The sequence below is a fragment of the Mytilus edulis genome, unplaced genomic scaffold (assembly GCF_963676685.1).
Source record: "Mytilus edulis unplaced genomic scaffold, xbMytEdul2.2 SCAFFOLD_661, whole genome shotgun sequence".
Classification (NCBI taxonomy): domain Eukaryota; kingdom Metazoa; phylum Mollusca; class Bivalvia; order Mytilida; family Mytilidae; genus Mytilus; species Mytilus edulis.
The window spans coordinates 1-25960 of NW_027268300.1; the positions used below are offsets into that span (position 1 = coordinate 1).

Sequence of the window (25960 nt, forward strand, 5' to 3'; positions counted from 1 at the left end):
CTAAATAATTTAATTTTGGATGTAACGCGTCTTCTGATTGGCTGACGTTATTTTGTTATGAGCCCATAGACATAATTTAGTCATGTGACCGTGACGTTAACAACGTTTTTTCATGGTTTTCTACGGTTTAAAATGGAATTTAGAATTAAATTATAAGAAATGACTGACGAATTCAAATATCCAACGAACTGTAAATTTTCCATAGGTTGTATGCAGACTTTGACAAAACTACGAAATCAAATATCCACGAAAATGCAAGAGCAAGCTTGTAAACATGTATTCATTTTAACTTTCATTTAAGGAATGACTGTAATATTTTTTCTGTCTATTCGAAATAACATAAAAAATGTGGTGCACACTGTTTAATAGCCCGCTACGCGCGTTATTCAGTGTGCACCAAATTTTTTATGTTATTTCTTCATAGACAGAAAAAATATTACAGTCAATCCTTAAATGAAAAATTAAAGTCTGCATACAACCTATGGACAATTTGCAGTTCGTTGGATATTTGAATTCGTGGTTTACCAGTAAACCGAAAATTGGTATCCAACGAATAATAATGAATCCACAGTATTGTACAATTATTGAGTTGAAGAAAATGAAAAAACATAATGATAGTTATCAAAAGTACCAGGATTATAATTTGGAACGCCAGACGTGCGTTTCGTCTACATACGACTCATCAGTGATGCTCATATCAAATAGTTATAATGCCAAACAATACAAAGTTGAAAAGCATAGGGGATCAAAAATTCCAAAAAGTGGTGCCAAATACGGCTAAGGTAATCTATCCTTTGGACAAAAAATCCTTAGTTTTTTCGAAAAATTCAAAGTTTTGTATCAGGAAATTTATAAAAATGATCACATAATTGATATTCATGTCAACACAGAAGTGCTGACTACTGGGCTGGTGATACCCTCGGGGACGAAACGTCCACCAGCAGTGGCATCGATCCAGTGGTGTAAATAGTTATCAAAAGTACCAGGATTATAATTTAGTACGCCAGACGCGCGTTTCGTCTACATACGACTCATCAGTGACGCTCATATCAAAATAGTTATCAAGCCAAACAATACAAATGAGTTTGTTCAAGCGATTGCCGTTATCAAATGTAAATCGTTACTAAAGTGCCCAATTAACATAAATGGAATAATTACAGATAATAGACGAGTTGTGTGTTAAGAAAACTTGATACTCGGAAGGAAAAGCCAGCTATAGTTCACAGGCACTCCATGCGAACCAACCATTTAAACGATTTTTAAACATTTTAAAAGTTTTTTTGATTTGATATAAGTTGTAAACAGACGACACCAGACACACCGGAATCGGGTCAATACCATTAGAGGCCCGTTATTTTAACATAAACATTACAGTAAAGTAGTAATGAAAGTACAAGTACAAATAGAAGAATACTATTAAAACCACAACAAACACATGAAACACTCGTTGAAGTTACGTAAACAAGTTCAAACAATTAATAAGTACTTATACGTTGAGCAACTGATTTCGCATTTTGGCAAATGTGAAAAAATTTGTTTGAACTAGAATTATTTCCATAGATATTTCTGGTGAGTAGTAAGGCTTAAGTAATACACAATAAATCCCTATAGTTATAAAAGTATCTTACTTCTTTTGTTCCATCTTATCAATGCAACTATGTATTCAAAAGCTCTTTAACATTCAGCTTTCTACAAAAACATCAAACATAAAATGATTACTACATAAATAGATTACTTACTTATTACGAAGTTATGTAATACCGTAAATTGGATAATTTTGGCGTCGGCATATTTTGGCGTTTTTTTTTCTAAATGGCATGTGGTTATGTTTGGTGTATGTAATTTTGATGTCTCCAATTTTTAATTTTGAAACAACAGTGATCAAGATCATTCATATTCGCCTTTATATATATACCCGTTTATTGACAAAATATTTTGAATATCTCAAACGAGAAACAGGACATGGTTAACCTAATAAAGGAATCAGATACGGATGCAATTGCAAATAATTCCGTATATCGTGGTTTACAGCTGCAAGAAGTTATGAAATAAAATCGTAAACATTAAAACCACTTTTTAAATAGATTATTTGTTTTTAACACTAATCATATGAAATAAATTTTATTCGTCCCTGCATATCGAATACATGTTAATTTATTGATCAAGGATTTAAATTTTAATCCTTATGCATCTGGCAGTACATATGTTAATTAATTGAAGATAAAGGATTACACGTAGTTTTGATATTTTATTACAAATCAACGGTCTCTAATCAACAATAGCCTACATATTTATTTCTATTCCTAACAAGTATGTTTCAAAGTACTGATGAATATGTTGCAATAGTTGTTACAAAAATTTCGTTTCACCTCGAACTTGCCACACGGAATACGACTTATTTTCGGGTTTATACTCAAAATAGTGATACCCTCTTGAACGAGACCTCCAAACAGAATATTTGCTTTTAGGAAATTATTGTGTAGATTTGGTATTGAGGATAATGAAGGCAAGTCCAGTTTTTCATCTTTTGTTGAAATCCAAAGGAACATAAAAGGAAAATTTGATTTTTTTTAAGTAAAAGAGGGACGAAAGATACAAGAGAGACAGTCAAACTCATAGATCGAAAATTAACTGACAACACCATGACCAAAAATAAAAAGACACACAGACATATAATAGTACAGAAGACACAACATAGAAAACTAAAGACCCGACTAAAAACTGTGGTGATCTCTGGTGCTCTGGAAGGGTAAGCAGAACCTGTTCAAGTAAGTAACGTAGGAGTAAAATTTTGGGTTTTAGAGTTTATTGCCAACACGTTATCCTTTCTTCGTCGGATACTCTAGTGTGATTTGCAAACAAAACCATTTATGCTTTCGGCTGTATCTGCCGGGATAATACAAATTTTGAAGTAAAGGTAGGACAAGTGCTTCAAATTATATACGATTAAAGAACTTGCACAGCTGCAATCGTGACATTGTCGATTTTAAATTTCTACAACATATGTTGGCAGTTGAAAAAAAAATTGCGGTTTGATTTGGTGTAATATATGATTTTACAACTTAGCAGGTAATTTAGTAGTTATCAAAGGTACGAGGATTATAATTTAGTACACCAGACGGGCGTTTCGTCTACATAAGACTCATCAGTGACGCTCATATCAAAATATTTATAAAACCAAATAAGTACAAAATTGAAGAGCGTTGAGGATCCAAAATTCCGAAAATTTTAGATATCACTAGATTACAGACGAAGGAAATGGCTTAAGCGGGTGCTATCGTGTCCTTTTGAAAACTCTGTGATCGATAACATATAAACTTATAGTGTGATTTTGTACGGATAGCAAATTCGCAAAATTATTTGGACAAAGAAACAAATTTTGAAAATGAAATAACAAACAACAACCATTAACGAATGTACCTATTTGGGACAGGTACATGCATGTTGCGATTTAATCTAGTACTTATGGTCCCCCTTTCAATCAATATAATAACAAAATATACGATAAAAAATAAATGAGTGATACAAGTACAGGAAAATACAAGACCTTGAAACACTAGAATAATAGGAAAACAAAACCACAAGTACCAGGTTATCATATAACACAATACTGTAATCAAACAATGCCTGCACATCCGTAAGCGAAGTGCATGAGTACCTTATGAAAATAACACTTTATGAATTAGTTTATTTGTGCTTTCGTTTGAGTTACTTTCTGTTATATAGTGTGACTGTTATAGCATGACATTCGTAGTAAGTCGTAGTCTTTTGAATTTCGCTGACTTATGAGGAATAACAAAATAGTGTTAGATATCTAAATGGTTCTGAATCAAAACACCCAACCACAAAAACGATTAGACCGTTGGTTTTCCCGTTGAATGGTTTTACACTAGTCATTGTGGGGTCCTTTATAGCTTGTTTTTCGGTGTGAGCCAAGGCTCTGTGTTGAAGGCCGTACATTGACCTATAATGGTTTACTTTTATTAATTGTTATTTGGATGGAGAGATGTCTCATTGGCGCTCACACCACAACTTCCTATATCTATAAACGTAATTCAAGTATACGTGCGTTTACAAGTAAACCCGAAAATTGAAGTTTACTTACAAAATACGTGCACGCGGCGTTAACGTGCGTTTACTTTATATAATGATTGGTCTGCTCCCAACTATATAATCTGTTAGTATTAATACACGTTGTAAAGGTTTTGCCAATTTCAAAATATATAACCTAAATGAAAGGGTAAATATTGTCTCTGACGAATCGTTCATCAGACGGATAATAAATTTGCTCGTGGATGGTTATTGTATGCATTTAAACGAAATCTTTACTTTTTTTTGGGGAGTTGAAATCATGAGATGCCAGTTAAGTCATTGTCTTTTGGCTCAGTCAATTTGGCAAGAACTCATATGACTTTTTCTTGGCAATATCATTTGAATAAAAAAGATACGAATACACAATACCTAAAAAAATCCAATATACACAACAGAAAATTTCCTTTATAAACATAGATAGTATACGTCACTATCTATCTCTTTATCTCTGAAAGGCTTGACAAACCTTGTACACTTATCAAAATAATTATCGAAGTGAAAGTTTATTTAAGTGCAAAAAGATAAAACAAATAACATAAGAATAACTATACAATGAAAATAAGTATATGTAGGATGACATGTCAGAATTACTGAATATATTGAGAGAGACTGCTATAAAAACCTTAATATGAAATAACTTTTTACAAAACTGTAAATTTTTGAAATTCTAAGGCTTTTCTATCTCAGGAATATATTACTCTAGCTTTGTTTGGCAAAAGTTTTAGGAATTAATGGTCCACAATGCTCTTTAACTTCATATCTTATTTGGCCATTTTACTTTTTTTTTTTTAGATTTGAGGTTACTGACAAACACCAAATTTTAATCCTGGTATCATTGACGAGTTTATATACCCTGCAAAACATACTTTTGAAATATTTGTTTTTATCCGTTATTGTCTTAGGCTCTTAGATGTAAACTCAAAAGCTAAACTTATTAATAATACAAATATAAGAGGTTTAAAAACAAATGACTACATTTGTTTGAGATGCTTTAGACCAATGAATGTACTTAAGACATATACAAATATGCAAATATGCGACATAATTTTGTCATGTGGTTTTTTTCGTGACCATTACATAGAAAAAACTCTTCTTCTACATGTATGTCATTACAATATCTTGTCAAACAACATATTTAAAGAATAATAAATTACAAAGTGTGCTTAAATAATAAGGTGTTATGCTTATTTTAATAATAATGAACACAACACTTAATGTATTCCTTGTGTCTGAAGTGCTTATGTTGAATTTACTTTCACTTTTATTATCCAAAGTGATTATTTTAAATCATATTATCTCTAGATTTTGTTTTTGCCCTTAAAATAGTGGGTTTCATGAAATTAAATTGATTTTATACGATATGCAATAACAGCTTACTATATGAATAACCCATAACTCGAAGTGATACAAAGACATTTAGCAAATACTAATATTAAATAAAGTCATTGTTATCTTTTATGGTTTTAGATATATTAAATGTCTTATCAGATTTGATTTTGTTCGACGTAATCAGTACGATATTTTACGTTTGAAGTTAGATTCAAAACAAACCGGACATAGTTTTATAATATAGTTAATTGCTACCTTAGTTTGATATTAATAAGTATTAAAATGTGCTTTGTTATTAAATGCAATATCAGTATTTAGTTCAAATATATAATCTTAAATCAATCCTAATTCTATCTTATTCATTCTTATGTGACGTCATTTTTCATTTTTTGATGATCTGTTTTACAAATTCAAATGACGTCATTTTTTCGTCATTTTTCAGTTTCAAATAGGACGTCACTTGGCGTAGAGCTTTAAACTTATTCGGATGTGTCTACTTTTGTGTTTCAAATGTCTGGTTATGTAAATGTATTTCAGTTGTTTCCTATAATTAGTTAATACTTCAGTTTTATCATGTACATCTTTTGAATATTCATTTTATAACATTTACTGTTTGCAAAAGTATAAATTATTCTAAATTGTAGGGATTTTCTGGTAACTGACAGAAAACCCTTGCCGTTTTTTGCACAACCTTTTTGATCTTTTGGTCCTCGATGCTGTTCAACTTTGTACTCGTTTCGGCTTTCAAACTTTTGTATCTGGGCGTCACACGTAGGTCTTGTGTGGACAAAATACACTTCTGGCATATTAAAATTTTGAACTTGTTGCCTTTTGTTGGCTGTTGTTCGTGTGATTCTTTGTCAATTGTGTTCTCCAATTTATTTATATTGTAGTCCTGTGTTATCATTTTGATGTTAAATTTCACAAGGCCATAAAAGTGCGAGGTTTGGCATACCACAAAACCAGGTTCAACCCACCATTTTTTCCCTTTAAAAATGCCCTGTGCCAAGTCAGGAATGGCCATTGTTATATTATAGTTCGTTTCTGTGTGTATTACATTATAACGTTGTGTCGTTTGTTTTCTCTTATTTTTGAGTGCTAATTCACATTGCGATAAGACGTGTCACGGTACTTGTCTATCCCAAATTCATGTATTTGGTTTTGATGTTATATATATATGTTATATTTGTTATTCTCTAGGAATTTTGTCTATGTGTGTTACATTTTAGTGTTATGTCGTTGTTCTCCTCTTCTATTTAATGCGTTTCCCTCGGTTTTAGTTTGTTACCCCGATTTTGTTTTTTGTCCATGGATTTATGAGTTTTGAACAGCGGTATACTAATGTTGTCTTTATTTATATTGAATTAACTTTCACCAAATACTGAATTTTAGACATTTTGAACATATATTTCTAATTTTATAGTACAAAATATATATAATTCTGATAGTTGAACGTTAAACAAATATGGTTATCAAGGTTAAAAAAAAGGACAGAATATTATCAAATTTTATAATAAGCTGGTTTTTTTTTTATAAAGTCATTTAAAAAAAATAATCAAACATTGAATGTACGCCTGTTTAAGGAACGTTTGTATTATCTCTGATGTATTTTTTTTGCAAATGAGAATAAAAATTATCGACTTACCATAAAGCGTAAAAAATTGTTTCACTATGCACATTCGTCACATCTATGAAATTAATTTTATCTATCTGTATCATAAGTGCAAATATGGTCATGCTTTGCAATACTATGTACTTACATATAGTTTACTATGTAAACTTGAATTTTTGAAAATTGCATCACTAGTAATTGACATCATACAAGTACATGAGATACAAATATTTTATATTATGCAATTGTTTTATTAGACGTTCACTTTGCAACGTTATACAAATACACATTAATGTAAAAGTAGAAATATCGGGATGCGTTAGGGTTATCAAAAAAATAACTATTCACAAAAAATAATTCTTAAAGACAACGACAATCAAATACATGCATTCAACAATAGGTGAACCCTGAAACATCTAGCTATCTGTTAAAGGGTCAAAACATTTTAGACTATTGTCGATGAAACATGAAGGGAACTACATTTAAAAAATAGATAAATACCACAAATGCGAATCGAACAATTCAATTTAAAAGACTTTTACTGTTAATCGTTCGAGTACTATACTTAGAAAGTTGAGTTTGAATATCCCCCTATTTCGCCTCTCTTTTACAGTGTACAATTGACGTCATCCTACTATTTTGTTTTCTAAAAATCAATTACTCCGACTTCTCAAAAATTATCACTATACTTAATCATCAGTATCAACAAAGTCCATACGTTTATAATTTAAATTTTAGAAAGGAAGTAAAGCGGCAAAGACCTCATTAAAGTTAAAATAAAACTTATAGAATATGAAATGCTTTTGCGTTAATATGATCGAAAATAATCTTATTCGTTAATATTTATACGACCGCAAAAATTGAAAAATTGGTCGTATATTGGTATCACGTTGGTGTCGTCGTCGTCGTCGTCGTCGTCAGAATACTTTTAGTTTTCGCACTCTAACTTAAGTAAAATTGAATAGAAATCTATGAAATTTTAACACAAGGTTTATGACTACAAAAATAAGGTTGGGATTGATTTTGGGAGTTTTGGTCCCAACAGTTTAGGAATTAGGGGCCAAAAAAGGTCCCAAATAAGCATGTTCTTGGTTTTCGCACTATAACTTTAGTTTAAGTGAATAGAAATCTATGAAATTTTGACACAAGGTCTATGACCACAAAAGGAAGGTTGGGATTGATTTTGGGAGTTTTAGTTCAAACAGTTTAGGAATTAGGGGCCAAAAAAGGGCCCAAATAAGCATTATTCTTGGTTTTTGCACCATAACTTTAGTATAAGTAAATAGAAATCAATGCAATTTAAACACAAAGTTTATGACCACAAAAGGAAGGTTGGGATTGATTTTTGGAGTTGAGATCTGAACAGTTTAGGAATAAGTGGCCAAAAAGGGGCCCAAGTAAGCATTATTCTTGGTTTTCGCACCATAACTTTAGTATAAGAAAATAGAAATCTATGAAATTTAAACACAAGGTTTATGACCATAAAAGGAAGGTTGGGTTTGATTTTGGGAGTTTAGGTTTAGGAATAAGGGGTCCAAAGGGTCCAAAATTGAACTTTGTTTGATTTCATCAAAAATTGAATAATTGGGGTTCTTTGATATGCCGAATCTAACTGTGTATGTAGATTCTTAATTTTTGGTCCCGCTTTCAAATTGGTCTATATTAAAGTCCAAAGGGTCCAAAATTAAACTTAATTTGATTTTAACAAAAATTTAATCCTTGGGGTTTTTTGATATGCTGAATCTAAAAATGTACTTAGATTTTTGGTTATATGCCCAGTTTTCAAGTTGGTCCAAATCGGGGTCCAAAATTAAACTTTGTTTGATTTCATCAAAAATTGAATAATTGGGGTTCTTTGATATGCCAAATCTAACTGTGTATGTAGATTCTTAATTTTTAGTCCCGTTTTCAAATTGGTCTACATTAAAGTCCAAAGGGTCCAAAATTAAATTAAGTTTGAATTTAACAAAAATTGAATTCTTGGGCTTTTTTGATATGCTGAATCTAAACATGTACTTAAATTTTTGATTATGGGCCCAGTTTTCAAGTTGGTTCAAATCAGAATCCAAAATTATTATATTAAGTATTGTGCAAAAGCAAGAAATTTTCAATTGCACAGTATTCAGCAATAGCAAGAAATCTTCAATTGCACAGTATTGTGCAATAGCAAGAAATTTTCAATTGCACAGTATTGCGCAATAGCAAGAAATATCTAATTGCACAATATTGTGCAATAGCGAGAAATTTTCAACCGCATTTAATGCTACATATAGCTCATAACACTTTTATTGCCCATGTGCATGATGTGTAACTTACAAATTGTCAAAACAGATAAAAAGTACATCGAACCATGAACAAAAATATCATTTAAAAAAAATATATCAAGAATTAGAAGTAATATATAAGTTTAATATAAGGAGCTGCATTGCCTTTTTGTATTCATTGTTTATATTTCTAATCCATACTTGAAAAACTGTCCATAAGCATTTCTTCACATTCGGTAAAACTTCATCGAAGAGACCAAGCGCCGTTTGACCGTTTCGTCTTTTAAAGACTTTAAAAAAAGCTCAAAATAGAACGGTTGTGATTGCAATTCAAATACGAAGATGAAGAGCATATAAAAACCCCACTATAGAAGTGTTTCAATTCATTCAATGTATTAAAAGTAATTTACAGTTAAAGATCATATCAAAGATTATTAAAAGTAAACGTTTTAACCCTTGATGTTAATGCCTCATCACTCAATAGGAACCCAAGCATTTCACACTGTATAAATTACAATTATTCACGTTTATTTATTATTATTTTTATTTTATTTTTCTCATGAATTTTTTTTTCTTCTTCCTTTTTCACCTTTTTCATATTCAAATATTTATTACAGAGCATGCCAGTATTTATATTTATGTATTGTTCAATAAGTGTATTATGTCTGTAAAGGGAGACAGATTTGTAAAAGCAAATTGCTTGTTTCTGAATCCTTAATATTATTTCATTGTATAATATGTTTAATGTTGATTTATCTGAATAAATATTGTTTAAACTAAAGATAGTGCATGTCAAAACTACTGTGATTAACTCAGGGTAAAAAAATTCATCAGCAATGGTATAGACCCAGCTGTTGTAAACTCAATCAAAGATATCAGAATTATAAAACAGTATTTTACCGAAAAAAGGAAACGAAATTATCATTCTTATTATCCTTATTTATGTTTACACACTTAATCCTTTTACACACATCACATACAATACCATTTTGTATGTTAAGCTGTATTTTCCATATTTCAAGTACATATAATGTCGTTGAAGTACATTGACAGTATCGGATAAAGTAAATTCGCAACGGATAAAAATATAAACACGTGTAACATAAGTTAAGCCACTTTATATTGAACTAGAATGTGCTACATTTCTGTTTTGCGTTATTGTTTTTAAAGTTTGAAAAAAGGAAGACATGAAGTACGTCTTTGGTTTATTTATTTTGGCAACGATCACCTTAAGAGAAGGCAGTACGACAGTTACGACAGTAAGATAATGATTATCTTTTTATTGTTTTTATTATCTTTTTTGTTATATTTATCTTTTTTCTTCAATATTTTTTAAATACGTATTTTGTTAAATTGCTTATTGATACTTGTAAATTAGAAATAGGCATTTCCCTGGATTTCGTTGATTTCAAGATTTCTACAACATGCTTATAAAACGTTTGTTATGCACTAAATATTTATTCGAAATCCACAATCATCCCCCGAAGAATATTAACTAATTAATTGTTGACCTTTTTATCATTACATATTTCATTCATTGGCCGGGTTTGACAATACTTTTCTTCATTTAAGTTTTATCAGCTCGATATCGTATTATATTGGGACCTCGAACATCACCGAAGTTACATGCATTGATATAGGAAGATGTGGTGTGAGTGCCAATGAGACAACTCTCCTGCCAAATAACAATTTATAAAAGTAAACCATTATAGGTCAATGTACGGCTTTCAACACAGAGCCTTGGCTCACACCGAACAACAACCTATAAAGGGCCCTAAATTACAAGTGTAAATCATTTTAAACGGGGAAACCAACGGTCTTATCTATATATAAAACGAGACAAATACGTATAAATTACATTAAAAAAACGACAACTACTGTATTGTCGAGATGCGAATTTGTTGCTGTAAATTTCCTTTTTTACAGTTATAATTTATCACTGAGTCGATACTTCTGGTACGCAGTACCAGTTCATTACTCAAAAGACAAAACATTGAGAAAAACGGATATTGTTGTAATGTTACGTACAATTTAAAAATTAAGGATAATCCTTGCACATTCATAACTCTGACTTCTTGTCAGGGTTTATATATCTAATTCTTTAGTTTATATCAGTTTATTCAAGGGTTTAGACTTGCTATATATGTTGGCTACCAGAATCATATAATAAGTTGTATTTGTCAAACAGGCATATGAGACAGCCATATGGTATCATTTAATGATATGTACTATCTAATTTTTGGACTATCTGATCCTTTCACTAAATTGACTTTAGGTAGTTCACAAAACAGAAGATTTTAGAAAATCACAAATCTTTTCTTTGCTTGTTTGGTATCTGCTTTAGAAAGGACACTAGAAATGTTGTGTCATTATACTGGAATAAAAAAAAACGTAACATAAATCATTATCAAGTACGATGGAAGCTGTCGTCAAAATGTTCATATTTTAATTTACAACATATTTGTTGAGTTTTTTTTATATCAATATTCTAACAGCCATTCAATTTTCCAATGTGTACTTGTAATGCTCCCATATGATGCAGAATTCATACAAACGTTCTCGAAGACAAAGCAAAAACTTGATTTAGTTACCAGAAAATTCATCTCATTTGCAATATTACATTTAAAATAATTGTTATCAATAACCTTGATTGTAAGTCTCATATTGGGTCGTTTGTTTTCTCTTATATTTGAGTGTGAATTCACATTACTATAAGACGTGTCACGATACTTTTCTATCCCAAATTCATGTATTTAGTTTTAATGTTATATTTGTTATTCTCATTGGATTTTGTCTAATGCTAAGTTCATTTCTGTGTGTGCTACATTTTAATGTTGTGTCGTTGTTCTCCTCTTATATTTAATGCGGTTCCCTCAGTTTTAGTTTGTAACCCGGATTTGATTTTTTCTACCGATTTATGAGTTTCGAACAGCGGTATACTGCTGTTGCCTTTAGTCATGTTGATGCTGTCGAATATTCAATGCCTTATTTATATTCATTATGGGCTTATCCAGAAAATGGATAATTTGTTCCAGTCATCGTTTGTTGATGTTTAAACATAATGGACTAGGTTTTAAGTTATTAGTAAAAATCAGGCTGTTAGTTTTCTCTTAGACTAGTGAAATGTTTGATTACAACTAATTTTGTCATTGAATGAACTTTTATAAGTTGCTATACAATAGAGATTTTCCAATTGTTGATGGCTATTCTGTGACCTGTAATATGGTATTTAAAACTCCATAATTTAATGTTTCAAGTTTTTCCCAATCAAGGAAGCATCTGAGGGAGAATGTTAGAACTGGCTTATTTATGAAATTTGAAAGAAAATTGAACTACACAAAAAAATGGTATCTCCAAAGTTTATGGGATTCATTTCTTGGTTGGCAAATGCAAGTATTTTTTTTCTCCAGGGTTGAGAGTATTCGTGTTTATTTCTGTCCGTCCGCTAGCCGTTGTCGGTTGTACTTGATTTTCAATCCATGACTTCCACTCTAGAGCTCTTTGATATATAACACATAGTTAAGCCACATCGTACGAAACGCTTTTAGTATTTTATATCTTTGGTTTATTTCTAATTTTAACGATTTTGCTAACAAGTGTTAATCATCACAAAAGTAAATGGCATTGTTATTACACGAGTCATTTGTCAATTTTCGCTGACAAATTGATGAAAAAATACTAATATGTTTATAATAGCGATAGGTCTTATGTGAAACCAGATGTTTTCCGAATGATTAGATAAACATCTAAATATACTGACATGAATTTCACAGTATAAGCAATATTAACTTATGATTCTATCCTCTCGGAAAAGTTGAATCATATAAGAATCAGCACTTTTATTCGTAGGAAATTAATCACTTTTAAATTGAAAAGATATTCATTTAATAATGCCGAAATATTGAAATTTGATTGCGTTTGATAAAAAGAAAACTTTCATGTTCAATGTCAATTTATTTGTTCGATGCAAAGTCTAAATATCTTAGATCTGATATGATGGAATAAACAGGAACCTTTTCAAAAGCAGTTGTTATTGAAATGTCATCCTCACGAATATGCAAGACGACCGAGCTTTGCTGCTAGAGGTATAAATCATCAACTTAGTACACAAATGTTGAAATCCCCCATTTAAAGCGTTGATTACCTCTTGTTTGGGGATATATCATTATAAAAAGTTTCCAAATAAATTAAGGAGATGAAGGGCAAGTGACAACGAGTAACTCAACCACATACTTAGCAAAGGCAATGTTGAGGTCAGCATTCAGTCTTATCTAAAGACGGATGTCTACAAAATATGCAATGCTCTTTTTAGTAAAACAACAACAACAAAACAAACAACAAACAACACACAAACATAATAATATGACAACGAATCGCGGTCTTTGATATTGTTTCTTTGACAGATTACACCTCTCTTTAATCGTTGAGAACGTATATAAAAGAACTAAGAATAAAATTCTACAAAAACTGTTTAAACTAGATAACTTACCCTTCCAGAGCACCTAAGATCACCCCTATTTTTTGGTGGGGTTCGTGTTGTTTATTCTTTAGTTTTCTATTTTGTGTCATGTGTACTATTGTTTGTCTGTTTGTCTTTTTTTTATTTTTAGCCATGGCGTTGTCAGTTTATTTTAGATTTCTGAGTTTGACTTTCCCTTTGGTATCTTTCGTCTCTCTTTTACACAACATGTTTATGAAATGAGTCAGAAACCTCGTCAGTGTTATCATGTGACATGTTATATGCGTTTTATTTTTGGAAAATTTCGATGTCAATTTAATCAAGGTTTTATTTTTATAGTTAAATGTTTTTTTGCGCACAGCTTTTGATGTGTATTTCGATAAATTTATTCGAAATCTTATATCTATAGAACATATATATATACCAAAAAAAAAACAAAACCAAAAAAACCAAACCAGCTGAATACAATTACTGAAGGGTGGTCGGATATAATCACCATCAATGCATTTTTGATAACTTGAGCAACTTTTTTCTAGCCTTTCTATGCTTATATCCACTATTTGTTTATAAGAATATATTTATTCTAGAATGAAACCGGTAGTTGACAAGTGCTTGATCGTTAAAATCAAACACTGCCTCCGGGTGCGGGATATTCTTACAGCTTGAAGATCCATTTGTGGACTTGCCTGCCCTTTGGTCGAGTTGTTGGCTTCTTGACATTTTCCCCATTACCATTCTCAATTTTACACATATATATTTTGCCAAGAAACGCAATAAGTACTCAGCTCCATTTTTTTCCCCATTTAAACAATTACAATCAATGATAAAAAATTTAACCATTCGCAGAATTAATTTCCTTTGATTTACAACCTTCCAGTGCGTAAACTTTTCTAGATGTGAGATAGTTTTCTTATTAATGTATATCGGAGTAAATATTTGTTAAGACTAGTCAAGTATTTCAAGCTAAAAAATGACAAATAATATAAAAAAACATATTAAACTTACTAAGTTACATAAATGATCTTTTAAATAAATCAAACACATAAAAAAAACGAATGGATTGCAACTGTCACCTGACTTGTTACATGCATTAATGTATAAAATGATAGATTAAATCAGGTTTTATAGCTAGCTGAACTTCTCACTTGTATGAAATTCGTATCAAATTCCACTGTATTGACAACGATGTGTCATCAAAACAAACAAACATGATATTTAAAAATGTCAAAACAAATGAGGTACAGCAGTCAACATTGTGTTAAATCTTAATCAATATAACAACAAACAAATATGCATCAAAGAAGCACAAAAAGGAATTAAGACAAAAACACATTAGCATAAATGAAAGACGTTGATACAAACATTTACAATAGCACAATAAATGATGACGGGATGTACAGAGACATGCACAAAGTATTTGATGACAATGGCTGCGTGTTTACGTTTCAAAACGAAAGTGGCAAAGTTCATGCTTGCGCTGTAAATAAATCAACCAATGAAATACAACAAAAATAAAAACTTACCTTGTGTCCTTTAAGCTTGATAACATTTTTATATATTTTATATATATCCTTTCGGAATCGACTTGTATAAACACTGAATATAGTCAGGGGTAATGCTGACCCAAATAAGGTGAATTTTTAGGAACAATTCATTTTTAGATTTAATCTTCCCAGTACGTGTTTGAAGATTTCTATTTACATGGAACCAAACATTTTCAATGATATTCAAGTCAGAGGACTGTGCAGGCCAACTCATACCGCTTATTCCGTTCCGAGCTACAAGCTCTTGAGTGAACGGTGCACGATGGACAGGGGCGTTGTCATCCTGGAAAAAAAAATGTCCTCCCGGAAAATGTCGAGCTATAACTGGCCACAAATTTTCATCAAGTATTTCTTGATATTTAACAGCATTAATATTGCCTTCTACAGCAGTAAGTGTACCGACGCCATTTCAGGAAATACAACCCCAAATCATGACTTGATATTTAGTTTGTTAAGTCCGCGGTTGAACAAGGTCTGGTCTCCAACCCTCGTCTCTTTTTCTTTATACGTACACACGTTCATCATGTCCAATCATAATTTTGCTCTCATTAGAGAAAATACCTTTTTTTCAGTGGTAATTAACCGTCCATCTACTTTTTTTTCTGCACCGTGCAAGTGTCTTTTTCCAATTGACTTCCCTGATTACGATTTTATTCCTATTTACACACTTGTAATACCCATGTTTATGTAAATGGTGCTGAATGGTAAGTTTAGACACGGGAATACAGTTTATTCATTAAACTTGTTTGTTATGTCACACAAAGAACTCCTCCGACTTGTCTTTACAATGCGTTCTAGCTTGCAGTAGTCGCGTGGTTTTACAAACAATGGTCGGCCAATTCTTGGTTTATTCTCCTCAGAACCTGTGTATAAAAATTTCCGTACATTGTCAAAAACTGTTGACTTGGGATTTGTAAGTATGTCGACGATTTTTCGACGAGAAAACCCATTCTTGAACATTTCCACAATCACGTTTTTGACATCCGTTTTCAGTTCCTGACCTTTTCTACCCATCTGCTTCAATTTGTGGAACGAAAACAATATCTAAGTATATATACCATAAAAGTTATATAATCCTTTTGTTGTATCAACAATTGGTTTCTATTTTTTTACATTAAAATCGGATTTTTTTCTTCAACTGTTTAATTGCTTGCGAACAATCACTTGGGCCTTTCATGAACACACGCCTGGCCGAATTAATAAAGTGTATTTCCTTGATAGATTCTTATCCATCCGTATATATACTTTAATATGGTTCTATGATAATAAGAATTGACTTGAACATGAGTTCAGTCATAAATTTCTGTTTATCGAAAGACTGGAGATGCAAATATAATACGAGACAAATTTTGTCTCAGTCCATTTTTATGACAATATTGTTAGCTGTTCAGTGAATAATATTACACAATATTCGTCAAGGGTCATAATTATAGGATATACAAGAGGTATAGATTTGGGGGGTGGGGGGGTGGGGGTGGTTGATCTTAAAAAACATGTTTTACCCCGCCGCAATTTTGCGCATGTCCCAAGTCAGGAGCCTCTGGCCTTTGTTAGTCTTGTATGATATATAATTGTAGTCTTCTTGTGTATAATTCGGAGTTTAGTATGACGTCCATTATCACTGAACTAGTATACATATTTATTAAGGGGCCAGCTGAAGGACGCCTCCGGGTGCGGGAGTTTCTTGCTACATTGAAGACCCATTATTGGCCTTCGGCTTTTGTCTGGTCTTTTGTCATTTTTTGTCTTTGACACATTTCTCATTTCCATTCTCAACTTTATTATTTTTATTTGCACCAGGATTCCAAATTTGTCAACAAATTTGAAATGCCTACATGTTAATTATGTATTTGTACCAACACTTGCTAATCCTTTAAGCACAGTGGACCTCTGATAGGCGGCAGTTATGAAGATTTTTTCAGACTTTTTAATTTTGTTCTGCTCTTATATTTCTCCTTTTCAAACAATGTGTCATGTGGAGACAAAGACTTATTGGCAGTAATCTTGTAACAAATCCCTGTGCCTTTCGTATTAAATTTTCATGAAAGATTCTTCAAAGAATTAAATTACGAAAGACGATGAAAGCAACAAGTGTTTTGAACAATAATTCTACATCAAAGTCACATGAAACTGATTCATCTGGTTTTTATTCAAATAAATGGCTTGTTTTTATTTTAAAACGTATGTACATATACCTTTTCTGAAAAAAATTCTTTAATTCCAGACAACAATTCGCTGACTTTTTTTCCGCATGCAGTTACCTCGGCGTGACCTGTTTTGTAAAAAATCCGATGATCGCAATGATGCAAGTATGAAGAGTAAAAACAAATTAGCAGAAAGAAACATTGCTCCGTCATCTAAATAAACTGACCTGTAATGGTTTACTTTTTCAAAATTGTTATTTGGATGGAGAGTTGTCTCAGTGGCACTCATACCACATCTTCCTATATCTATTTATCTTATTGTACGCTAACCTGAATATTCATGCGTTTTTGATGATTGTTTACAAAGATGACAATTAGTAAACTGCGGCTTCAAAAAACGACCATAAATAAGCAGTCACAACAACACTGACCGAGTGCAATATTTTTTTGACGATTATACGAAATAGATGCGGGAATTTCTTTTACAAAATCGTGATCAGAAGACTCTGTATATGATATATGATATATATTGGTTTAAGAACTGGACTGACGTTATTTTCACTAGTCACTTGTTTCATATACCTTAAATAATTATCCATGAGTATGTGTGTTTCTTTATAGAAGCCAGGATGCCCACCAATTGATCCACAAATCAGGTGTGTTCATTTTCACGAACAATGTAAATCGGATTCAGAATGCGAGCCAGGTAAAATACAGAATAGGTTAATTAATTTATGACACATTTGTTTAACATCCAATGGCAAACCAATGGCATAAAAAAGTGACAGCGACACCTTCAACACGAAACTAAAAATTCTCATGTTATTGTTTGAAATAAATATATAGAGTAAAATAAGTCAATCGAACAAATAATAAACCAATCAAATTACTGTTTGAGACATGATTCCGTCATATATTGCGAAACAGTATCAGATTTGTAGAGTTTTAAAGTTTAAATCTTTGTACTTTTATTCGGGTCAAGATTTGTTCTAATGTATGAAAACCACTTTAAGCATTACGTCAGATGTACATAATAATGATAATAATTATTATTAATTATTATTATTATTATTATTATTATTATTATTATTATTATTATTATTATTATTATTATTATTATTATTATTGTTATTATTATTATTATTATTATTATTATTATTATTATTATTATTATTATTATTATTATTATTATTATTATTATTATTATTATTATTATTATCTTTTTTATCATTACTATTATAATCATTATTATCATCATCATTTTTATCATTATCTTTTACAGGACAGTTATGTTGTGGAGATAATTGCGGAACGAATTGTAGAGGTATGTATTTGCATCTAAATGTTAATAAATCGAACAGGTTGACAAAGGTTTGATAAGAAAACAACGTAATACATCCTTTGATTGAGTTATACACGTGTCTGTTGGCCAGAAATAAATAAATATTTTCATTCCCTGAAAGTAAAATGATATGATTTGCTTTGTTTCATTTAAATTGAAAAACAGCGTGCAACAAAAACCTAATAAACCATACATTTCAAGACGTTTCATATAATGAGAAGGAAATTAAGAAGATAGTACTTTAAATAAGAAGCTGTAGTATCAGTGCCATTGAAACGACTCTCCATCTGAGTCACAATGTTTCAAAAGTTAACATAAAGTACTACATAATATAAGAAAATGACTGTACCAAGTCAGGAATATTATAGTTGTTATCCATTCGTTTGATGTGTTTCAGCTTTTGATTTTTGCTTTTTATTACAATCTTTTCATTTTGAATTTTCCTCGGTGTTCGGTATTTTTGTGATTTTTACAATAATAGGTCAAAGTACGGCCTATAATTTGGCTCATACCGATGAACAAGTTAAATAAAGGCAACAGTAGTATACCGCTGTTCAAATAATGCCCTCAAAATGATTATTGTACAAATATTTAAACAGGAAAACCAAAGGTGCAACTTATTATTATAAACATGTTCTTGGATTAATTTGCACTTCTCATAAGTGCAAATTGGAACCACACTTTTTTTTTGTCGTAGAATCATCAAATTTGGCAATAATGTACCTCAGGGGATAAATAACACAATACAAAAATAAATTTGATATGGCTCTCCCGGTTCGGCAACTGGAGCGAAAACAGTGACAAAATCCTGTAGGATATTTTTTTCTCCCATAGGATTTTTAAAAATCCTACAGGATTTTGAGAAATCCTATAGGATAAAGTCATAATCCCGTAGGATATTTTAAATATCCTATGGGATATATAAATCCTATCGGATTTATTTATCCTATAGGAAAATTTATCTCCTATGGGATTAAATTAATATCCTATGGGATTTAAAATCCTGTAGGATTTTCAAAAAAAGTGTTAAATCCGATAGGATTTTTTTTATCCTATAGGATTATCATGAAAGACTTTTTGACAGAAACTAATGTCCCTTAGGATATTTTTTTCTCCTAAGGGATTTATTTTGTCCTGTGGGATGTTTTTTCTCCCATGGGATATTTTTTTCTCCTACCGGATTTTTTTCTCTCCCTTAGGATAAATTTTGTCCTGTAAGATATTTTGTTTTCCCTTAGGATTAACTTTGTCCTATAGGATTATTTTTTCTCCCATAGGATTAAATTTTGATACGTTTTGTCATCTAAGATGGATTCGTCAGTTTTGTTGGTATCTTACAAACGTTAACAATTGTTGCTACATAGATATTGATCACTACGTAGCTACTACGATATTGAACTCAACCTTTGTATTTAGCCTAGCTGCTACATAGATATTGATACCAGGGATCAGTTCAATATCGTAGCAGCTACGTAGCGACTATGTAGCTGCTATCAAAATCTAAGTAATAACTAGTCTATAGCTACACGTTCAATAGTCAATATCTACGTAGCACTACGTAGCTGCTACGATATTGAACGCGTCCCAGGGTTGGGTTCAATATCGTAGCAGCTATGTAGCGGCTACGTAGCTGCTATCAATATTTATGTAACAACTAGTCTATAGCTACACATTCAATAGTCAAAATCTACGTAGCACTTCGTAGCTGCTTCGATATTGAACTCGACCCATCTACGTAACCGCTACGATATTGAACACGACCTTGGGTTGTGTTCAATATCTTATCGGCTATATAGGGCTATGTAGATTTATGACTTTTGAACGGGTGGCTAGCCTAGCTGCTACATAGATATTAATAGCAGCTAAGCTAGCTTCTCGTTCAATAGTCATAAATTTACGTCGCACTACGTAGCTGCTACGATATTGAACGCAACCCTGAAAAGGGTCGTTATAGTTTCAATAATTATCGAAACATGGAAATATTACTTTATAGGATTGTGCAAATCTTGCCTTCGTATATGGTTTTCATGATATTAATTATTAATGAGTCTGTTTAATAAATGTTGTTTGTTTTACGTCCTGTGGCAAATATTACATGTATGTTCATAACGAGAACACAATAGGTAGGCTTTTCATAGCAAATATAAAAGGTCGACTGAGAGAATGGACATGGAACTTGGAATGGTAATGAAAAATGAGGATATATTGAATAAAAAACAGAGCTGCCTCAATTAATTGTGCAAGAGTACCAAATGTGCAGAAGTCTTCCGTGCATGAAATCTATGCTTAAATCGACCATCGTTTTTCAAGTACAGTTTTTAATAATATCAACTGGTTAAATGCATTTTGATGGCTTAAATAAAAGGGAGAGTTCTTTTAGATTGGATTATTTATAGCACTTTAGTTTTTTTGGTATGATACTATATTTCAGATTTCTCTTGGTTATGTTTTTGCACTTAGTGCGGGAAATCGTGGGTTCAAATCCCGGCCTGGTCAATCCAAATACGTCAACATTTAAAATTGCTGTTCCTCCGCCAAGCAAGTGGAATTAATAATTTCATTACACCTCTCCTCCATTACATGATATATCTGTAAAAAAAGACTGGTATGCTCGAGTGGCTAAATGATGTCCAAATGCGGAGTGTTACCTTGTGAACTAGCACGTTAAAAATCTTTCTCGACACTATCAGTCTAGAACAGGGTTCATATTCAGTATATCATTTGGAACTTGAATTTGTCTCTGGACAGGTCTGGATATAAGGCATATTCAACGTTCATTATATATCTACTAAATCGTTAATAAATAGAGAAGTATTTTCCTTGTACTGATTTTTATTTCATGTACTTGGTTTGATTTCCACGAATTGATATTATAAAAATGGTATGGTTAAACTTTTCACAAAATATGTATGTGCCTTTTGTGATATTTTAAATGGCAAGTAATATGAAATTAGCTCCTTACTTTATTTATACATGGAACGTTTTTGTTTGGCTTGATAAGGTGTATAGGGATCTCTCTATAATAAAAAAAAAAACCAAAAGACTGTAAAAAAAACTTTCAATATCTTGATTGTCTGTGTTGTTGGGTTGTTGTCTCATCAATATTTACTCTTAATCCCTTTTTTCGAACCCAAAGGGTAGACTTGAGCACAGAAATATTGTCCACTCTTGACTTCATCAGCTCGACTTTCGACTTAACCTTGCTGAAAAAGTAAAGCCCCCCCCCCCCCCCCCCCTATTCCTACCAACGTGAAAATTAGTTAACAGACTAAGATGGCCACTACGATGCTTTATGCTGTTGTTTTTTAATCGCTGCCTATTGCAGCTATCATTCCCGGTTTTGGACAGAATAAAAAGTAGATGTGGTTCGATTGTGAATGAGACAACTTCAAACTATTGCTTTCCACCAAGGTCCACATGAAGCTGATGAACGCAAATTTATATTAAAAAAAAGAAGATGTGGTATGATTGCCAAAGAGACGAATGACATAGAAATTAACAACTATACATGTAGTTCACCTTACGGCTTCCCACAATGAGCAAAGCTTTTGTATCTAATTTTATTTTATATGATTAATGTATTGCCTTGTGTCGTTTCTTTTGTTTACTAGTATATTGAATGTCTCTGGTGGTATGAATCTTACTTCATGAAATTTAAAATTATACCCTTTTTCAATAATAGGCTACCGCAATAAAGATATAAGCTTAATAAAATAATTATTTCAGATTTTCACTCGTTCAGGAAATGTCATACGGGACAAGAATGAGTTTTAATGGCGAAAAATATGTTTTTAAACAAATGTGCATGTGTAGGCTGTTTTGTGATGTTCTATTCTATCAGGAGTTTCAGAAAAGGGGGAATAAAAACAATTATGCCAAAAAAAAGTTTAACTTGCGAAGCTTTCTTTGGTATTCAATGTTACAAAAATAGTTATTCTTTTGTAGATTTAGAACTTTGAACACAATTAAAAAATGTCTATTGAAATTGGTAGATGGCAAAATAGTTAAAGAGAACATTTTATTTATTATATATACTTTATGTAAAATTAGGTGAAATTGAGGACGAGTTTCATTATAAAGTTGAAACAAAACGAAAAGTGTATTTAACGTTTTTTGTAAATAGCTTCTCAAATATTGAATTGATTTTATCAAAACAAAAAGTATAAGATCAAAAATTAAATTTTCTATCAAGATTCTTTATTTCTTATAAAACCAAGTTTAATGGTACAAGGAACGATATTTTTACATATAATAACATACAGATTTTGCGCATGACAAGTTTGCACAAAACGAGCAACAAGAATGAGAGATTGGGGATCAACCTGGAGAACATACGTCTATATTGATATTTCTAATTAATTTACACAAATTTTTCAATACACGAATATTTTTTGAAATAAATAAAGTGCCGAATGCATATCTATACCACATCTTCCTATATCTCACACTCATACCACATCTTCCTATATCTATAACTTGCCTTGGGTATACTTTTTATGTCCCTATTCGTACAGGAAGTCCTGTGTTGTTATTTAGACGTACCGATCCACAATATCTGACACACATTTGCAAAACAGGTCATTTGTAATATAAGCTGGAAAAATTTCATAGTTTTAGAATAAAGCGGAGCATCGCAATTGCGTTAAAAATTAATATTTAATTTCCTACCAAAAGATATTGGTTTTTGTTTTCAATTCTTTCTCAAATTTAGATATAGAGTTGACACTGCAATGTTTTGTATCAGGTTTATTTCACTCAGGAACTATAGAAGGAATAAACGATTCAGGGAAAGCCTGCAAAATGGAACCACAATTCAAAATTTTTGTGTTTACTTTGCCTTTGTTTTATTTTGTTTCTAAGGAAATTGCTATGTAAGCTTCTTTGTTTATTTAAAGAAGCCAATTTTGAGATACAAAGTGAGAAACAAAGCTTTTGCGATTTCATTTCCTTATTTACAACACTAGAGTTTACAGACTATCATTATACCTTGAGAGACATATGAGAGTATGTGGCGTCCGTGGGGTTCTTCAAATTCGATTACAGAAGTAATATAGAAAAACTCCAAGGGGTAAATACTATATTACGTTTTTAAAAGAGAATATAAATCATAACTGTTTTCTATGAACGATAACTTTAAAACTGATGTCAATGCTTTTTTTTTAACAATTCATCTTTATTCAACAATTGAAGATGAATACCATTTTATTGTATAATGTAATAAGCAGTGATGTAAGAAATATAATTCACAATGTGCATGGGAGAACTAAATAATTTAGTTAACTTAATCATATGACTCTAAAGCCCGTTCTGTCATTATTAAGAGACGCTAAAGAACTGGACAACTGTGGAAATATAAGATTTTAAGATTTGGAAATAAATGAAATTGGTGTCACAAATGGTATGTCTGCTTGTATTTGATTTTTTTTAATAAATATATATGATGCTCTTATACACAATTATTAATGGTTGTTTTACTTCGCTTATATAGTTATAGCATTTAACAAATAACTCTTCGTATTCTTATTTTCGGCATCAAATAAAATTTATAATGGAATATTTTTTAAAAGACAAGGAAAATGAAAAAAAATATATACAACAAAAATAAGCAAAAGGAGATGTGGTATGGCTGTCAATGAAACACCTATCCACAAACGTTGAAATTGAAGTAGCTGTAAGAAATAAATAAGTCATATTTACAGTCTAAAAATGTGTTTAGCCGGGGCCTGAACATCAAATTACACATATCTATACTTGTAATGCATTTGTAAACAAGTTCCTACCCTAAATATGTTCCTCTCCTAAACATGTCGAGGAAAGTGTTTAACCCTATATGTATTTAACCTGACCACATGTTAAAGATAAACATGTTTGGTACTGCCTCTTATAAATAAGTGAAACATTCTCAGTAAATCACATCAGAACTTAGATCAGACTAAAACCTCACTTAAACTGAATATATTTGTTTTTGTAGAACAGGAGTTTAGTATCCCATAAAACATAAATCATTATATAGAGACCTAGGCAGCAAAGATAGTCATTAGAATCTTTTTGCATTTGCCTGTGTTCTATCCTTTTAAAAACCTTGCGGTGAGGCATGGTTTCTGACATCAGAAAAAAAAGTGAAGTATAGGCCACTGGACGTTAAGCAACCAAGTATTAAACCTCACCTTTCCGTGAAGTGTTGTACAATTATTTGTATTTTTAAAATAAAAAAAAAGGATAAACATTTCCAAAAACTGAAGATATTTGAGAAGACGCTATTACCTTAGAAGTAAAAAATTTACCAGACAGAATAAACACGGCAGAAACAAACAAACGAAAAAAAACAAGAGAACAATTTGAAATACCATATACATGTTAAGGTTTATGTACCCTTCTATAGCCATTTTTGTACGAATTTTTCAAACCTCAATTGTATCAAAACTACAGATATAATAAATAAGAGAGATAGGCCATTTAGTACATGTTCCAAGGGGAAACTTGATGCAAAGCATTATTTTTTACTGTTTCATTGCATTTGATAGAAAAAGAGGACTTTGTGGCAAATAAATCAAGATTTTTATAGAAAATCCACAGCCTTTAATACAGAGATTTATGTTATAAAATTTGAAACATAAATTACTCACTTGATTTTCTATGATGTGCTAGTGTTTATTTTTTACAAAACGTTCTAAGTAACCTGTAAATTCCAAAACACCTCGTGCTGAGTCACTAAAGTCGAGTGCACCCTACAAGGTGTACTTGGTTTTGGCCATATTTATACTTGTCTTAACCAATAACTACATTTATAAACTTGTTTTAAGGAAATCAATGCTAGCACTGCATGCAATAATCCTATATCTATCAGTCATCAAATTGCCAAATATGAGAGTACAAGGATAAAGGCTGTGGATTTTCTATAAAAATCTTGATTTATTTGCCACAAAGTCCTCTTTTTCTATTAAATGCAATGGAACAGTAAAAAATAATGCTTTGCATTAAGTTTCCCCTTGGAATATGTACAAAATGACCTATCTCTTTTATTCATTATATCTGTAGTTTTGAAACAATTGAAGTTTGAAAAGTTCGTACAAAAATGGCTACAGAAGGGTACATAAACCTTAAAATCAGTATATACAAGCGGATTATAAACGGGACAGGGTTGAGCGAACATGAATTTCTACTGATTACACTA

At 31.3% G+C, this 25960-nt stretch overlaps 1 long non-coding RNA gene across 1 annotated transcript; it reads left to right on the top strand.

The window, feature by feature from the left end:
• The first annotated feature begins 10376 nt into the window (after positions 1-10376).
• Positions 10377-18769, top strand: LOC139507242 (uncharacterized). Its single transcript, XR_011660644.1, has 3 exons — positions 10377-10556; positions 18066-18150; positions 18727-18769. It is a non-coding gene; the product is annotated as an uncharacterized lncRNA (long non-coding RNA).
• The last annotated feature ends 7191 nt before the right edge of the window (positions 18770-25960 follow it).